Source organism: Balaenoptera physalus, assembly GCF_965194825.1.
Source record: "Balaenoptera physalus genome assembly, chromosome: 8".
Classification (NCBI taxonomy): domain Eukaryota; kingdom Metazoa; phylum Chordata; class Mammalia; order Artiodactyla; family Balaenopteridae; genus Balaenoptera; species Balaenoptera physalus.
The window spans coordinates 66,064,130-66,083,439 of NC_138887.1; the positions used below are offsets into that span (position 1 = coordinate 66,064,130).

At 38.5% G+C, this 19,310-nt stretch overlaps 1 long non-coding RNA gene across 2 annotated transcripts in view; it reads left to right on the top strand.

Moving 5' to 3' along the window:
* Positions 1-4,356, top strand: part of LOC309665579 — a 227,053-nt gene extending 222,697 nt beyond the window's left edge. Inside the window, exons 4-5 of one of the 2 annotated variants that reach the window (XR_014266526.1) lie at positions 1,523-1,629; positions 2,964-4,356. This is a non-coding gene — a long non-coding RNA (uncharacterized lncRNA). Of the gene's footprint in view, positions 1-1,522 lie in introns of both variants that reach the window. The other variant, XR_014266525.1, reaches the window with a different exon arrangement.
* The last annotated feature ends 14,954 nt before the right edge of the window (positions 4,357-19,310 follow it).

A 19,310-nucleotide genomic window follows, 5' to 3' on the forward strand; every position in this document is an offset into this window, starting at 1 on the left:
CTTGGTTTGACTTTTTATGGTTGATTTATAGAAGTCTTTGCTATGTTCTGATTTCTCGTCTTTGACAATTGTGTGTTTTGCAAATAACTTCTCCCAGTTGGAGGCTTGTGTTTTTATTCGCTGTATGATGTCTTTGATGATAATCAGTTCCAGATATAAACGTTGACATATTTTTCACTCTTTTCCTGTATGTTCTGTGCTTTTGTAAATGGTCTTAAATGAAATAATTTTGTGAATCGAGGGCAGAAAAATATTCTCCTATATTGTCTTGCAAGCATTTTGGAGTTTTGCTTTCCACAGGTATGTCCATCTGGCACTGAATTCTATGTATGGTGTGAGTCATAATTCATGGTGTGGTCTTGATTCGCTTTTTTCCAGTTGTGAAATCAATATACTAAACAGTCCATCTTCCCCCCACTGATCTGCCAAGGCAAATATCAAGTTTCTATGTACATGTTGGTCTCTTTCTGGGATCCCTTTCCTATTTCATTGCTTTGTTTACTTACTCATGTGTCAGTATGACACTGTCTAAATTATGTCTTTTAAGTATCGCTGCCTCAAAGCACAAGAGCCATCTTTCTTGAGAGGTAGTTTTCCCCCCATATTTTCAACTCCACAGTGAGATATTATTATTATTATTACTATTATTATTAAGTCAATGTTGTTTAGTAAAAGTACCACTTTTTGATTGTTTTGGTCTCTGATCTAGCTCACAGTTTTGACTTCTGTTCTCTGCGTGCACAGACCTTCAAAACCCACCTTCTCAACCACAAGGAATTTTCAGATATGCCCATAATAAACACCTATTTATCCAGCACTTATTTATCTTTCCAGATCATGATTCTTTACAGCTCTGGTCTCTGGTGATTTCCTGAACATTCCAAAAAGCTCAGCCATGCTTTTAAGAAGATAATGTTTACATTTTATCATGCATTTCAGGCACTCTGTACAGGGAATGTTTCTTCAGTTAGAAATTCAAATGTGGTGTAGGAAGCAGAAAACTCGGATATTTTCAAAATCTTCTTTAATATCCTTATATACTGCTTTAAACTCTTAATATCCTTCAAATTTTTCTCCATTAAGGAACTGGTAAACTTCCTTGTTAGTTCCAGGACCACAGGCATCTTGCTTCTGCCAATCATCTCAATTCAATATCTCTCAACTGCTAGTCTTCCTAATCTTTGCAATCATTTACATTTTTTGCTCTTTGTTCATTTACCTCTGAATCCTTCTACTTTCTTTCGCTTAGATTTTCTTTCCCTGTGTCTTCTGGTGACTGGGGGTGTGATTGTTGGAATCATCAAATGAAGATCAAGCTATTGCCCTAAACAGTCTTGGCTTAGCAGAGGAGAAATGTATCAAAAAATGTAAACATAGCATGTATCTTTCTGAAGTCTACCTGGGAGAAGATAAAGTACGAATACTTGGAGTATGATAGGAAATGGGCCTGTATTACCTTTGTTTCTGTATCTTTCTGAAATGGCACCACTTTTTGAGAATGCTCTCTTCTCTTTTTCCTCAGGCATCTAATTCTGCCACTTCCTGGGACTGACTGAGTAATGACAAAAAAGAAATAACATAGGAGACAGAAAGAACACTAAACTTCCAAGAGGAGTAGAGATATACCAGGTAAGCAGTAGCCAAGGATATATCCGAATACACATGCGGTAGAGCTATATAATGGGCTGGACAAGCATTGTATAAGCTCTACAAAGCAGAGATTTTTGAAGGTTTTATTTCTAGTTCCTGGCACATAGTAGGTACTCAGTAAGTATTTGTTGAAGGAAATTTAACAAATAAGTGATAAGAGTATTCAATTTGAACTTAGATTATTTTTTTCATACTTGCTTTAATAATAATATAACAATATAACATCATAGTAGAAATTAATCAGTTTACGTAGATTCATTTTTAAAGTTTATTTTGTACAAAGAACATCAGGAAGTTAATAATGTATCATATCTTGTTTTTCTGCATTACCCATGCCTGAAGTGAGCGTAGTCTTTGGGGCTATGCTACCCAAAACAGACATTAATATTTATGTGGTAACAGCTACCAGAAGAGCCGATATAGTGCCCTGGGGAAATAATTCACTTCCTTTGGCTCAGCCTTGCATCCCAGATTCTTATCAGTGAAGAAATGCTCCAGAATAACTCATTTGTTGATTGCCACTCAAAACCTCTCACACTTTTCCTCTTTCTCTCATTTCTAGTTTTTCTATTATTTTTGCCAGGGTTGCCATCATTCTAACCTTTAAGTAAGGCAGGTGCTAATGAATATATTATTTTTTTAATCAGCTGAAGATGTTGTCACAATCTAAGTGTACATGTAACTTCCCTTATATAGTAGATGTTTCTAGAAAATGGGCGGTAATGGTAGGTTGTTAAGCTTATGTTGAATGAATAATAATGTATGTTTTAAGTGCGTTAGGGGAGGTTGCTTTGTTAAAAGAAATCCCGTAGTGAGTTTTGATAAATTTTAAAATCCACCTACAGAAGTATTTAGAACAGGGAGAATAATCACCTTCTGCTTTTAAAAATCTGGATTTTCATGCTTTGGAATCACCTAAAGCAGGGATATGTCTGTAAAATAAATTTAGGGGTTTTTGGGTTTTGTTTGTTTGTTTTTTTAAGAACAGCATTCCTACATGTTTAACCTTGTTAAACAATATTTTCAAGAGAAACCCTATTAATCCTGGATCCCTACCTTGGTTCAGGTGGTTCTAAGACAGGATCCCCAATTCAGATGCCTCTTGGGGTCAGGTAGATAGACTAAATGAGTGAAATAGGCTAGTAGTAATGCAATTAGGAGTATTTCAGACTGTGGCACAGGGAAAAGTGTATGCTTCAGCTCAAGAGTTCCCATCAACTCTTGCCTTGTAAAAAAGCTGGTGGCTACTTCCAGATCTTGTTTTTTCAACAAAAACAAAAACCAGAATTTAATGTGAATTTTCCCATTTGTAGAGCATTAACAAACAAAATCACAAAATGGACAAAGATATGATCAGGCCATTCACAGAAGAGGAAATCCCAAAGGACAATAAACTTTTGAGAATGTGAATTTATTTTCATGGGTACTCAGAAAAAAGAACATTAAAACAACAACGGATGTTATTTGGTCCCATCAGATCTAAGGATTGCCGAGGAGTCCAGCAAAGGGAACTATCCTTCACTGCTGATAGCAGTGGAAACTGGCACAGCCGCTTTGAAGAGAATATAATGACATTCAATAAGATGAAAGATGCACATACCGTATAACTAGCAACTCCACTTCTGAACTTTTACGCTAGAGAAAGCCACACACATTGGTACATTAAAGATAGCGTGTGAATGTTTGCAACATCATTGTTAGAAACAGCAAAAATTGGAAACATAAATGTCCTGCATAAAGTGTTTGGGGAAATATACTGTAGCATATTCTTAAAATAAAATGTGGTATCGCATTTTAAAAAATGACCCAAAACTACATGTAACAATATGTGAAAAGTATACTACTAAGCAAACACAGGCCAAGAGGTGTGGAAGGCAATGTACAGGTTATACAAAGAAAGTTGAAAAACCTGGAAAATAATATTATATGTATATATACATATATAATATAAAATATGTGACCACATGTATATAGTACAAAATTACTTCCTTATACTTAAATATGAAAATCTTGCACGAGAATAATAAATATCAACGTTAAAAGAGTGGCAGTGACCTCTGCGGGGAGAGGGAATGGAATGGAAGGAGAAGGGTACAGGGAGGTGTTTGGTAGCTGTAATGCTGTAGTGCATAAAAAAAGGAAAGATTCAATAACACACAAAGGGTTGTATATGAATTTTCACTGTTTATTCTCTATATTTTTAAATAAATGTAATAAGATATTTCATTGAAAATACTTATACAGTGAGCCACTCTGATCAAATACAGGCGAGCATATCTCACACCCTCCGACTACACTGGCTACACATTTTTACTCTCTTCTGCTGATTCTTCTTCAACTCTTGGGTCTGTCAGCATTTGCATTCTCCAGAGCTTTGTCCTGGGAGATCACCTCTTCTCTGGGCACTTGTTCCCTACGTGCTTCAATGTCGTCTCTTGGGTTTAAAAGCCATCTATATGCTGATGACCCTCAGATTTATATTTCCAGCCAGAACTTCTCCCCCTAAACTCCAGACTCAATTATTCAACTGCCTACTTAATGTCTCCACTTGTATGTCTGTTAAACATGTCAAATATAACACAGCTCCTAACTCCCACCTGCAAGCCTGCTCTTTGCAGCCTTCCCCATCTCAGTAAACAGCAACTCCACCCTTCTGCTTGCTCAGGCTCCAAACCATGGACTCAACTTGGAATTCTCTCTCTTTTTTTTTTTTTAATTATTTAATTTATTTATTTTTGACTGTGTTGGGTCTTCGTTTCTGTGCGAGGGCTTTCTCTAGTTGTGGTGAGCGGGGGCCACTCTTCATCACGGTGCGCGGGCCTCTCACTGTCGTGGCCTCTCTTGTTGCGGAGCACAGGCTCCAGACGCGCAGGCTCAGTAGTTGTGGCTCACGGGCCTAGTTGCTCCGCGGCATGTGGGATCTTCCCAGACCAGGGCTCGAACCCGTGTCCCCTGCATTGGCAGGCAGATTCTCAACCACTGCGCCACCAGGGAAGCCCGGAATTCTCTTTTGCTCACACTTCATATCCAGTCAGCAAGTTACATAATCCAACCTTCAAAATATATTCAGCATCTGACCACTTCTCACAACTTCCAGTGCTACCACCTGGTCCAAACCAATATCGTTTTGCCAGGACTATTGCAATAGTCAGCACATCTGCGTATTTCTACTCTTGCACCTCTTCAATCTATTCTCAGGACAACAACTTTTTAAAAATGTAAAATCTATTAAAATGTGCATTAGGTATGTTACAACTTGACCTAAACTCTCCAATGGCTTCTCATCTTATGCAGAGTAAAAGCCAAAGCCTTCCCACGGTCCACAAGGGCCCTCAGGACACAGCTCTCTTCATATCTTTGTATTCATATCCTGCCTCTTTCCTTCCCTCTGCTAGAGCCACTGACCTCATCGCCATTCCTCTCCAAACCCAAGGCTGGTACCAGTACCTAGAGGCCTCTATATTCCCTAACCCCTTTATTCTAGTTTATTTGTCTCCACAGTTCATATGTACTGTCTTGTTCTCTGTCTTCTTTTTATTATGTGTCTCTCCTCCTATAATTTAAGTCCCATGAAGGTAGGAAACTTTGTCTCTTGTTTATTGCTATATCCTCAGCACCTAAAATAGTGTCTAGCACATAGGAAGCACTTAATAAATACTTACTGAATAATTTAGTAAATGGTGAGTAAAAAACCTTATAGGTAGAGTGAATAATTGACATAGAATCAAAAATTTTTAAATAATCTAGATAGATTGGAATTATGCAGATCAAATTTTTATGGATGTTGTAAAGACCTAATTTAGATGAAAAAGATCAATTGCATAGGACAAGGAGGTATTTGTTCCTATGTAAAACAAACTAGCATATTCAATTGATCAAATATTCAACATCTGTTAACTTGGATGACATAAAAAATTAATGTCGACAGACTGCATTTAGAGTAGGGTATAAGAGAAAGCTAATTAATGACACCTACATACAGGCCATATTTCTGTTCTTTGGGGAGAATAATAAAATCATACCTGAATATCTTCTAATCTTACTGTGGGTCTAAATTATACTGAAATGAGATACCAATTTAATTGTCTTCCTGAAAATTAATTGTCCTTAGCTTCCTAAGAGCATCCAGTCCTTTTTTGGTAACTATACTCCTGTCTCTCCTTTTGAAGCATTACCAGTATACTTTAATCTTATTGATATTTTTTAATTGCAGATATAATGAATCTAGAGAAAAGTACATAAATATACAGCTTAACAAGTTATTGAAGACAAGTCTGGTGAATCTCCCGAATATACTTTTCATTTCCTGTGTCTACTCCTAGTCTTCCAGGCCTTTATTCAAGTCTTTTCTCCTTTACGTTAGTGTGTGTTATCTTTCTTCATCAGGGTTTCCTCAAAGTTGATCCCATGTAGGGAATGAGATACATGCTCTTTTGAGGAGGGTTCGATACTTCTCCTTCTTTCCCTCAAAGCCTCTCTCCAGGGCCTTGAACATTGAAAGAGCTCAATAAATGTGTGTCAAATACAGGGACAAATGAAAGTGGAGTTGTATTAATAGATGGTAAGGACACAGGGATACGTAAACCCCTGCACACCTCTCAAATAATGAAGTGGAATCATTGTAAGTGTTGAAATAGATAAGGACAGACTGTATGGTGATCAACCCTCCCTTCCTTATTTTTTAATGCTTAATTTAAGAACAGAACATTTGATAATGAAATGTTAGACTTTATGAAGATGTAATCATTAAAATGAACAAGTTAATGAGGCAGAGAAAGAATGAGACAAGAACAAGGTTTTCACAGAATCTTTGCATCAATAGCCAAGCCACGATGGGAAATGCTCCTATTCCTCAGGAGACAAGGAACGCAATCAAGCGCCAAACCTTATTAAATGGCTGCAGTCTAATGGGATAATTAAGAGAAAAACATGGCTACTTCCTTTTTATTCTCCCCTTTCTGAATTGCCCATTTTGATTGCAATTTCACTTGTCTCTGTAGAAAAGGGAAACGAGCAGCCAGTCCTCAGCCACAGCAAGGGAACAACACCCTCAGCATCTCCATAGAGTACAACAGCTTTCTAATGCCTACATTGCACACTGCTTCAGATGCAGAGAAGGGGCAAAAAACTCAAAAGCACTCATTACTTTGCCACCTAAACTAATACTGGAATTTGGTGGATTCTATCCCAAAGGAGAAATAATGCAAAAAAACTGCATTGTACGTCCAGTCCCGAATTCCTTACATTTGTAGAATGTTCTCTTCTGAAGACGTCATGCCCAAAAAAGCACGGCTATGCACCTTTTGTGAATGCAAACTGTTGACAATCATAAAAAAGTAGTTCCTTGGCTGAAGATCTCAAAGTATTAGAATATAGGAGAAAATATAGCCATGTCCTGAATTCTCCTAAGTAGAGGACCCCATCACCAAAAAAAAAAAGATTTACAAATATCTTTAATGCCTGGGCTTCTGAGTGAAGTTTCAAGAAAAATCAAAAGATAGCACAATGAATAAAATGTAGGACAGGTAGCAAATATTTGAAACTACATAAATAAAAATATAGAATTTAACAAGAAAGAAGGGAAGGAAAGGAGAGAGGACTTTTTGGAGGCAGAATCGAGGTGACTTGGAAAGCACCAAAGGGAGAAGCCAGGAACTCGGAGTTTTCTCCTGATTATGCCGCAGAGCACCAAGGGGAGGACTACAGCCGTGTGGCTGACAGGGTCTTGGTGGTCTGGCCGGGTGTCAGGCCTGTGCCTCTGAGGTGGGAGAGCCAAGTTCAGGACATTGGTCCACCAGAGACCTCCCAGCTCCGCATAATATCAAATGGCGAAAGCTCTCCCAGAGATCTCCATCTCAACAGTAAGACCCAGGTCCACTCAACGACCAGCAAGCTACAGGGCTGGACACCCTATGCCAAACAGCTAGCAAGACAGGAACACAACCCCACCCATTAGCAGAGAGGCTGACTAAAATCATAATAAGGTCACAGACACCTCAAAACACACCACAGGATGCGATCATGCCCACCAGAAAGACAAGATCCAGCCTTATCCACTAGAACACAGGCACTAGTCCCCTCTACCAGGAAGCCTACACAACCCACTGAACCAACCCTAGCCACTGGGGGCAGACACCAAAATCAATGGGAACTAAACCCTGCAGCCTATGAAAAGGAGACCCCAAACACAGTAAGTTAAGCAAAATGAGAAGACAGAGAAACACACAGCAGATGAAGGAGCAATGCAAAAACCCACCAGACCAAACAAATGAAGAGGAAATAGGCAGTCTGCCTGAAAAAGAATACAGAGTAATGATAGTAAAGATGATCCAAAATCTTGGAAATAGAATGGAGAAAATACAAGAAACGTTTAACAAGGACCTAGAATAACTAAATAGCAAACAAACAATGATGAACAATACAAGAAGTGAAATTTAAAATTCTCTAGAGGAATCAATAGCAGAATAACTGAGGCAGAAGAACGGATAAGTGACCTGGAAGATTAGATAGTGGAAATAACTACCACAGAGCAGAATAAAGAAAAAAGAATGAAAAGAATTGATGACAGTCTCAGAGACCTCTGGGACAACATTAAACACACCAACATTCGAATTATAGGGGTCCCAGAAGAAAAAGAGAAAAAGAAAGGGACTGAGAAAATATTTGAAGAGATTATAGTTGAAAACCTCCCTAATATGGGAAAGGAAATGGTCAATCAAGTCCAGAAAGCACAGAGTCCCATACAGGATAAAGCCAAGGAGAAACACGCCAATACACATATTAATCAAACTACCAAAAATAAAATACAAAGAAAAAATATTAAAAGCAGCAAGGGAAAAACAACAAATAACATACAAAGGAATCCCCATAAGTTTAACAGCTGATCTTTCAGCAGAAATTCTGTAAGCCAGAAGGGAGTGGCAGGACATATTTAAAGTGATGAAAGGGAAAAACCTACAATCAAGATTATTCTACCCAGCAAGGATCTCACTCAGATTCGACAGAGAAATTAAAACTTTTGCAGATAAGCAAAAGCTAAGAGAATTCAGCACCACCAAACCAGCTTGACAACAAATGCTAAAGGAACTTCTATAGGCAGGAAACACAAGAGAAGGAAAAGATCTACAATAACAAACCCAAAACAATTAAGAAAATGGTAATAGGAACATAAATATCGATAACTACCTTAAATGTAAATGGATTAAATGCTCCAACCAAAAGACATAGACTAGCTGAATGGATACAAAAACAAGACCCATATATATGCTGTTTACAAGAGACCCACTTCACACCTAGGGACACATACAGACTGAAAGTGAGGGGATGGAAAAAGATATTCCATGAAAATGGAAATCAAAAGAAAGCTGGAGTAGCAATTCTCATATCAGACAAAATAGACTTTAAAACAAAGACTTTAAAAGAGACAAAGAAGGACACTACATAATGATCAAGGGATCAATCCAAGAAGAAGATATAACAATTGTAAATATTTATGCCTCCAACATAGGAGCACCTCAATACATAAGGCAAATGCTAACAGCCATAAAAGGGGAAATCGACAGTAACACAGTCATAGTAGGGGACTTTACCACCCCACTTTCACCAATGGACAGATCATCCAAAATGAAAATAAACAAGGAAACACAAGCTTTAAATGATACATTAAACAAGATGGACTTAATTGATATTTATAGGACACTCCATCAAAAAACAACAGAATACACTTTCTTCTCAAGTGCTCATGGAACATTCTCCAGGATAGATCATATCTTGGGTCACAAATCAAGCCTTGGTAAATATAAGAAAATTGAAATTTTATCAATTATCTTTTCCGACCACAATGCTATGAGACTAGATATTAATTACAGGAAAAATATCTGTAAAAAATACAAACACATGGAGACCAAGCAATACACTACTAAATAACCAAGAGATCACTGAAGAAGTCAAAGAGGAAATCAAAAAATATCTAGAAACAAATGACAATGAAAACACAATGACCCAAAACCTATGGGATGCAGCAAAAGCAGTTCTAAGAGGGAAGTTTATAGCAATACAATCCTACCTCAAGAAACAAGAAACATCTCAAATAAACAACCTAACCTTACACCTAAAGCAATTAGAGAAAGAACAAAAAAAACCCAAAGTTAGCAGAAGGAAAGAAATCATAAATGTCAGATCAGAAATAAATGAAAAAGAAAAGAAGGAAACAATAGCAAAGATCAATAAAACTAAAAGCTGGTTCTTTGAGAAGATAAGCAAAATTGATAAACCATTAGCCAGACTCATCAAGAAAAAAAGGGAGAAGACTCAAATCAGTAGAATTAGAAATGAAAAAGGAGAAGTAACAACTGACACTGCAGAAATACAAAGGGTCATGAGAGGTTACTACAAGCAACTCTATGCCAATAAAATGGACAACCTGGAGGAAATGGACAAATTCTTAGAAAAGCACAACCTTCTGAGACTGAACCAGGAAGAAATAGAAAATATAAACAGACCAATCACAAGCACTGAAATTGAGACTGTGATTAAAAATCTTCCAACAAACAAAAGCCCAGGACCAGATGGCTTCACAGGCGAATTCTATCAAACATTTAGAGAAGAGCTAACACCTATCCTTCTCAAGCTCTTCCAAAATATAGCAGCGGGAGGAACACTCCCAAACTCCTTCTACGAGGCCACCATTACCCTGATACCAAAACCAGACAAAGATGTCACAAAGAAAGAAAACTACAGGCCAATATCACTGATGAACATAGATGCCAAGATCCTCAAAAAAATTCTAGCAAACAGAATCCAACTGCATATTAAAAGGATCATACACCATGATCAAGTGGGGTTTATTCCAGGAATGCAAGGATTCTTCAATATTCACAAATCAATCAATGTGATACATCATATTAAAAAATTGAAGGATAAAAACCATATGATCATCTCAATAGATGCAGAAAAAGCTTTTGACAAAATTCAACACCCATTTATGATAAAAACCCTCCAGAAAGTAGGCATAGAGGGAACTTACCTCAACATAATAAAGGCCATATATGACAAACCCACAGCCAACATCGTTCTCAATGGTGAAAAACTGAAACCATTTCCTCTAAGATCAGGAACAAGACAAGGTCGTCCACTCTCCCCACTATTATTCAACTTAGTTTTGGAAGTTTTAACCACAACAATCAGAGAAGAAAAAGAAATAAAAGGAATGCAAATCGAAAAAGAAGTAAAGCTGTCACTGGTTGCAGATGACATGATACTATACACAGAGAATCCTAAAGATGCTACCAGAAAACTACTAGAGCTAATCAATGAATTTGGTAAAGTAGCAGGATACAAAATTAATTCACAGAAATCTCTTGCATTCCTATATACTAATGATGAAAAATCTGAAAGGGAAATTAAGGAAACATTCCCATTTACCATTGCAACAAAAAGAATAAAATACCTAGGAATAAACCTACCTAAGGAGGCAAAAGACCTGTATGCAGAAAACTATAAGACACTGATGAAAGAAATTAAAGATGATACAAACAGATGGAGAGATATACCATGCTCTTGGATTGGAAGAATCAACATTGTGAAAATGACTCTACTACCCAAAGCAATCTACAGATTCAGTGCAATCCCTATCAAACTACCAATGGCATTTTTCACAGAACTAGAAAAAAATTTTCACAATGTGTATGGAAACACAAAAGACCCCGAATAGCCAAAGCAATCTTGAGAACGAAAAACGGAGCTGGAGGAATCAGGCCCCCAGACTTCAGGCTATACTACAAAGCTACAGTAATCAAGACTGCCAGTATGGTACTGGCACAAAAACAGAAATATAGGTCAATGGAACAGGATAGAAAGCCCAGAGATAAACCCATGCACATATGGTCACCTTATTTTTGATAAAGGAGGCAAAAATATACAATGGAGAAAAGACAGCCCCTTCAATAAGTGGTGCTGGGAAAACTGGACAGCTACATGTAAAAGAATGATATCAGAACACTCCCTAACACCATACACAAAAATAAACTCAAAATGGATTAAAGACCTCAATGTAAGGTCAGAGACTATAAAACTCTTAGAGGAAAACATAGGCAGAACACTCTATGATGTAAATCACAGCAAGATCCTTTTTGACCCACCTCCTAGAGAAATGGAAATAAAAACAAAAATAAACAAATGGGACCTAATGAAATTAAAAGCTTTTGCACAGCAAAGGAAACCATAAACAAGACCAAAAGACAACCCTCAGAATGGGAGGAAATATTTGCTAATGAAGCAACTGACAAAGGATTAATCTCCAAAATAACAAGCAGCTCATGCAGCTCAATATCAAAAAAACAAAAAACCCAATTGGAAAATGGGCAGAAGACCTAAATAGACATTTCTCCAAAGAAGATATACAGATTGCCAACAAACACATGAAAAGATGCTCAACATCACTAATCATTATAGAAATGCAAATCAAAACTACAATGAGGTATCACCTCACACCAGTCAGAATGGCCATGATCAAACAGTCTACAAACAATAAATGCTGGAGGGAGTATGGAGAAAAGGGAACCCTCTTGCACTGTTGGTGGGAATGTAAATTGATACAGCCACTATGGAGAACAATATGGAGGTTCCTTAAAAAACTAAAAATAGAACTACCATATGACCCAGCAATCCCACTACTGGGCATATACCCTGAGAACACCATAATTCAAAAAGAATCATGTACCACAATGTTCATTGCAGCTCTATTTACAATAGCCAGGACATGGAAGCAACCTAAGTGTCCATCGACACATGAATGGATAAAGAAGATGTGGCACATATATACATGGAATATTACTCAGCCATAAAAAGAAATGAAATTGAGTTATTTGTAGTGAGGTGGATGGACCTAGAGTCTATCATACAGAGTGAAGTAAGTCAGAAAGAGAAAAACAAATACCGTATGCTAACACATATATATGGATAAAAAAAAAAAAAAGGTTCTGAAGAACTTAGGGGCAGGACAGGAATAAAGACGCAGACGTAGAGAATGAACTTGAGGGCATGGGGAGGGGAAGGGTAAGCTGAGACGAAGTGAGAGAGTGGCATGGACATATATACACTACCAAATGTAAAATAGATAGCTAGTGGGAAGCAGCCACATAGCACAGGGAGATCAGCTCGGTGCTTTGTGACCACCTAGAGGGCTGGAGTAGGGAGGATGGGAGGGAGACGCAAGAGGGAGGAGATATGGCGATATATGTATATGTATAGCTGATTCACTTTGTTATAAAGCAGAAACTAACCCACCATTGTAAAGCAATTATACTCCAATAAAGATGCTAAAAAAAAATAAAGGATGATTTTATGCAGAAAAAAAAATATATGAATGAATAAATTAAAATATAAGGATTTGTTATTATGCAATAATACCCCTAATAATTGTTTGGTGACTCAGAATTTCATCATCAAATTCATAAGATCAAGGCAAACCTTCCATTCTCATTTGCTTTTGGATTATTTGCACTTCCCTTCATGTGGTTCCTTCTACTTTCTAAATTTCTCTACCAAAGGAATTTTAAAAGTGTATTAATCTTTTAAATATATTATTCATTTCTATCTAAGTGAAAGGGAAACAGAAACAGGGAGGACATCAAATTAAGAATAAAAAAGAGACACAGTCTGCAAAGGAGGATGCTGATTAATAAGAAAAATAAACTTAGATCTGATTACAAATTAGAGAGCAATCCAGATGTTCACTGATATGAATTAGATGGCATCATTTATTTAGTAATTATGTTATGAGAGGTACTGAGTGTCAGATACTAGGAGCTGAAGATACCAGCTCACACTCAAGCTTGCACGTCAGAGCTCAGAGCTGGGGGATACACCATGGTGGTTGTATGTTAAATATTGTCATGTAACAAATTACCCCCAAACTTAGTGGCTTTAAACAGCTATGCAGGATACCCTCCCTCCTCAAGAGTCATCAGGATGGCTGGGTGGTTTTGCTCGGCATTGGCACTCGATCACGTCAGCTTCCTGTCATCAGGGTGGCTTTGCTGATTTTGGGTAGACTTTTTCTGGGACCTGATGGGACAACTGAGCTCGCTTGGCTCTGCTCCACGTGGCCTCTCATCTTCCAGCAGGCTAGCCTGTTCTTGTTGAGAACAAGAGATCATCATGAGATGCTGAAGGAAGGGGAGCAATAGAGATAGCCAACGTGTCCGTGTCATCTTGGGGCTAAGCTTAAAGCTGGCATTCTGTGCATTTTCTTCCACAATCTACTGGCAAAAACAGGTCAAAGGGACAGTCAAGTCAAATCAGAGGATAGAGAGCGAGACTCCACCACATGAAGGGAGGGACTGCAAAATCACATGGAAAAGAAGGTGCACAGAAGAAAGGGTGAAGAATTGGGGTCACACAATGGCTTTACTTGGGGACAGGAAAGAACATAAGGGAAGTGGTATTTGGCTTCAAACTACCTCAACTAAGAAAATGCAATTTGCCAAGTGAGAAAGGTATAGGATGCAAAGCACATAGAGATCTTACCCACCATTCAGGCAACAGTGTCTTCGGGATCATAAAGAGAAGCCATATCGGGTATCACTAACCTAGGTAAATAGCAGCCAGCACTGAGGCACCTGAGAAGGTAGGTAGTGCTAAATCCTTGTGCTAAGCTCTACCTTTAGAGTTATCTATGACGAGCAGGGAGCTGAGCCGACTGGTAGAGAGTGGAGGTGGCAGTTCTCAGTAAACTATGTTTTATTGCAGGAAAGTTTTGGCTTACTTGAAGGACTGTGGATACCTAGAGTTGACCTCTTCTAGAAAACCCCAGAATTTCAAAGCCACATTTTTATTTGACTCTAGTCAGTTCTTGCTTCCCACCTGATGAAATCCCCTTGGTTTCCTCCACTACATATAGAATGATCCGTTGTTGTGTTTTCAGCATAGGTACATCTGTCTGAGAGCAAATATTCAATAGCAAAAGGAAATGAGAGCCAGATTCATTCTCCTCCGATTACATTATGACTCAGGAGGACACCCACCAGTAGTTTTATTCATTATTGGATATTAAAATCAAAGGCCTTTAATATGCAGCAAGTGTTGTCCAAATTAAAGCCCATCTGTGCATCCTTGTAGAAGTTTTCATAGCATAATGCACAGGCAATTTTAATAAACCTATTATTTTTTCAGTCTGCCCCAAAGGACTGACTGAAACTTCAGCATTATCCTAATGCCTCTTGAAAGCTCTTTTCTCAGTCTAGATCTTTTAAAACTAGACTGGCTGACCATGGGCAATGCAGTCACCAGTTGTAAAGAGGCAGCTACTGCTCTAAGGCAGCCCAGCATGTCTGTCCCCAAGACACAGACCCCTTTTCTCCCTCCTATCTGCCTCAACCACATTTCTAAGAGCTCCATCAGCTTTTATATTTTTCTGATCAAAACCTGAGTAAGGTACCAGTAACTCTGGCCTCAGAAATGCTGCCTTTTTAATCCATGTTTCCTTCTCTTGTCATAAATATTAGCAGAAGAAAATTTAGAAATGGGAAGCATAGTCTGAATGGACTTCCAATGTGTGGTTCAGATTCTTAAAGAAACTTCAGGGGTAACAAAACTCTGCTGCTATAGCTGCACTTCAGTTGCTTTTAATTATAAGATTTAGAGAGCTGTTCAATTCCTTCCTCTGTCCACTTACCAACTTTCTTCTAGTATCAAGTCCCATCTCAAATGCCAAAATAGTCTCTGACATTCTTTCATGGTTGAGGGGAGAAAGCAAGAGATCTTAATAGAATATGGGTTCCAGAAGAGTCAGACAAATCTGGGTTTGAGCTTTTGAGAAGTTATTTAAACTTCTCTAAGCCTTGTTTTCTTCATATTCAAATGAAATTTAAAATGGTATCTACTTCCTAAGATTGTTTTGAGAATTAAGGGAGGTAGGACATGTCCCATTTCACATTCAGCATTCAGTACACGTGAAAAATTGCTATTATTACTGTAGAATAATAACTCACTCAGTCTTAAGATCTGTCTTAAAAATAAATAGAATGTGACACTACCTAGACTTACTATAGTTCTGACTATTAGCCAAATACTGTTACAAGCACTTTCAATATATTATCTCATCTAATACAAGTGGTTTCTACGTATTAACTCATTTAATACTCACAACAGTGCCACAAGTGACATACTTCTATTATTGTGTCTTACACATAAGGAAACTATGGCACAAGAAGTTATATGACTCAGCTGAGGTCACACAACTAGAAAGTTGCATATCAGGACTCTGACCCAGGCTGTCTGGTTCCAGAGGCTATACTTTCAACTATGATATTATGCGGCTTCTGGAGAGAAACTGTCCTTCGGGAAAGGAGGATGCTATAGTTATTATACATTTCTCCAGTGGTTACATAGCTCTAATTAGATGTATGGCTTGTTGACTGAGGTAGGTATTTCAAAATATTTTCCTTCCTCCTTTAGAATATAAATCCTCTGGGGCAGAAGCAACACATATTGTTTTCCTTGTGCTATAGCATAATGTTCTGTAAGCCGCAGGTCCACAGCAGGTCTTATTGTCTGGCTTTCTCCGGCTTTCATTTTCCCAAAGGCCTTCTAGGAACTATGGGCTGAGAGTTAAAAGGACCCCGAGGTTGGGCCCCTCCCACACCCTTGCAAAATTCTCATTAACAGTTCTCAGGCAGCTAAGCCCTTGTCCGTGTGAAAGGAATCCCAGCATCCTGGAGAACAGCACACATTTCTGGAAACCTATGAAATGATGGTGCCCACAGCTGCCAGCCTCCTGCTTGGTGGTGAGCCCAGCACTGCCCAGAGCTCCACTTGCCGCGGCCTATGGGTCCCCTGGACCACGGCTCAGATGCCTGTGAAAGCTGACAGGTGAGAACCAACCCAAAGGGAAGCCAAAGAGAGCTCAAAGGAAATACTGAACAGTCCTTTTTGATCACCAGAATACTTTTCATTTGAAGATTTTTAGAAATGTTTTAAAATTAGACTTTGTAGGCAAAATGTTGCCCTTAATGGAAGATTAGGGACATTACAGGAGGCTACATAATGTACACTGTTTTAATGGTTAAAAGGTTTAACATGAAAACAAATACCCTGCTATTTACTATCCCAATAACTCTACATAAAATAAAACTCATGATATAAAAGAAATTGAATGTATCAAATCTTTCCCAGTTTGGACTTTTCCCTATAACACATTGCATGTATGAAGTGGAATCTATTCAGCATTTGAGTTACATGCTGGTATTTAAAGCCTGTTTGGCTGTCCTGCTTAGCAGTCAGGGAAGGTGGGTTCAGATCCAAGCTCCACTTCTAAGTAGTTGTGTGACACTGCAAAATTTATTTAGCTCTCTCTTAACCTCAGTGTTTTTCATCTGTAAAATGGGGATAGTGATATTTCTACCTCTTAGGATTATTTTGAGGATTAAATCCAAAATGACATACAAAGAACCTAGCACTTAGCAGTTACTCAATTAAAGCATATTACTATTGATATAAATATAGTCTGATATGTAGATTCTGGTCATTCACTAGAATCTAAACACCATGAAGACAGAGACTTCGTTCCATTCACTGATATACCAGCATGTAGAACAGTGCCAGGCACATATTAGGAGTTCAGAAACTGGTCAAGTGTTTGAAACAATTTGAGAAAATTTACAGCAGGTTTGTAGTGAAGACTGAATCCTATTCTATGTTAGCTGAAGAGGGGCAAAGCTTCCATGTGGAGTTGTATACTAGTACTACCTTAGAACTAATTTTAGTTCACATCACCTGTTAATCTTGTCTTTTGTCTCTTTTTCCTTTTCTTCCTCACTCTCTCTTTCTGGCTTTCCTTTGCATTTCTTATCGATCCAGTGTGTATAAACTATCAGCCCTTATCCTCCCATAGGGATGGTGATTCGTTTTGTCTAGTTGACTCTCTTTACAGATGTTAATGTCACAAACCTCTGGGCTAAAGGGAAACTGACTCTCTTTCTATGTAGAAATTTTAGTTTAGTCAGTGGGAGAAGGCAGCTTTTCTCTTCCAGCTATGATCTTTGAGTCACAGGTATACCAGAGGAGAGTTTGAAATAGAATGTGGACATCTCAACGACGCAAACTTATTCTCCAAAAGGAATTGCATACCTCCCCCAGGAACTGTAAGAGATGTTTTTACAGCTCAGTCTCAACTCACGGTTATGATACAAACATCAGCACATCTGATTTCTAAGAAACGAGAAAGAGAGAGAGAGATTGGTATCAATGTAGAAGTTTTATAAACCCAAAAGATTGAATTCGTGGGTATGTGGTCATATATTATTGAAAGTTAGCAATAATTCTACAAGAAGATCACACATCTGTTTGATTTAGGGAGGGTCTGGAGTAGTCCTCATGATCTGAACCTAAATCTGAGCCTGATTTCTTTTTTTTTTTTTTTTTTTAATTTATTTTATTTATGGCTGTGTTGGGTCTTCGTTTCTGTGCGAGGGCTTTTTCCAGTCGTGGCAAGCGGGGGCCACTCTTCATCGCGGTGCGCGGGCCTCTCACTATCGCGGCCTCTCTTGTTGCGGAGCACAGGCTCCAGACGTGCAGGCTCAGTATTTGTGGCTCACGGGCCTAGTTGCTCCGCGGCATGTGGGACCTTCCCAGACCAGGGCTCGAACCCGTGTCCCCTGCACTGGCAGGCGGACTCTCAACCACTGCGCCACCAGGGAAGCCCCTGAGCCTGATTTCTTAATTAATGGAAGTGAACAGAATCTTCAAGTTAACTGGGCTTTCCTGGCTCCATGAGAATCTCTTAATTCAGTGCTTCGGGACACCATCATATCCTTAGTCATATTCATTCATATGAATATTCATACTCACGCTTCACTCTAGGCTGGAACCTGAGGGGAAAGACCACCAAGAAGACCTGGTCTTTACCCTGAAGGTGATTACACTCTGATGTATCACAAGCCTAACATGCATTTGGTGATTAGAGAAGAGCTAAGTGAGAAGCACTGGACTCTACGGGTGAAACAATCACACAGAGAGCTTTGTGGGCTAAGCAGTAGGAGAGTTTATGGACAAGACAACTTGAATCAGGACCTGATGGTGGCTAGGACTGAGAAAACAATGGGAAAGAGGGGACACAACCGCAGTAGTGGGAATACCACAAGGAAATAAGTCCCAGAACAGTGGGGGAGGCGGAGAGTGGTGGGAAACAAGACTGAAGGAGAGTTTCAACTTCAACACGATAGACACGGGGTTGAGGTCTTTTAGGGGTTTTTCAGCAAAGGAATAATATGTTAAAAGCATTCTTTATTCAACAAATAGCACCACTTTTGGCAAGAGATTTTGCCTGGTGCTGTGAGGGAAGGATGAGTGAGTCCAGCTCTTTGCTCTAGAAAGGTTTAGAATTCATCAGAACCTGACTAGGAAGTCTTTTGTTAGAATGATGGATTTGAATGGCTATATGTGTTTTTCTTTTTATTTTATACTGGAGTATAGTTGATTTACAATGTTATGTTAGTTTTAGGTGTACAGCAAAGTGATTCAGTTATACATATACATATATCTATTCTTTTTCAGATTCTTTTCCTATATAGGTTATTAAGAATATTGAGTAGAGTTCCCTGTGCTATACAGTAGGTCCTTGTTGGTCATCTATTTTATATATAGTAGTGTGTATTTGTTAA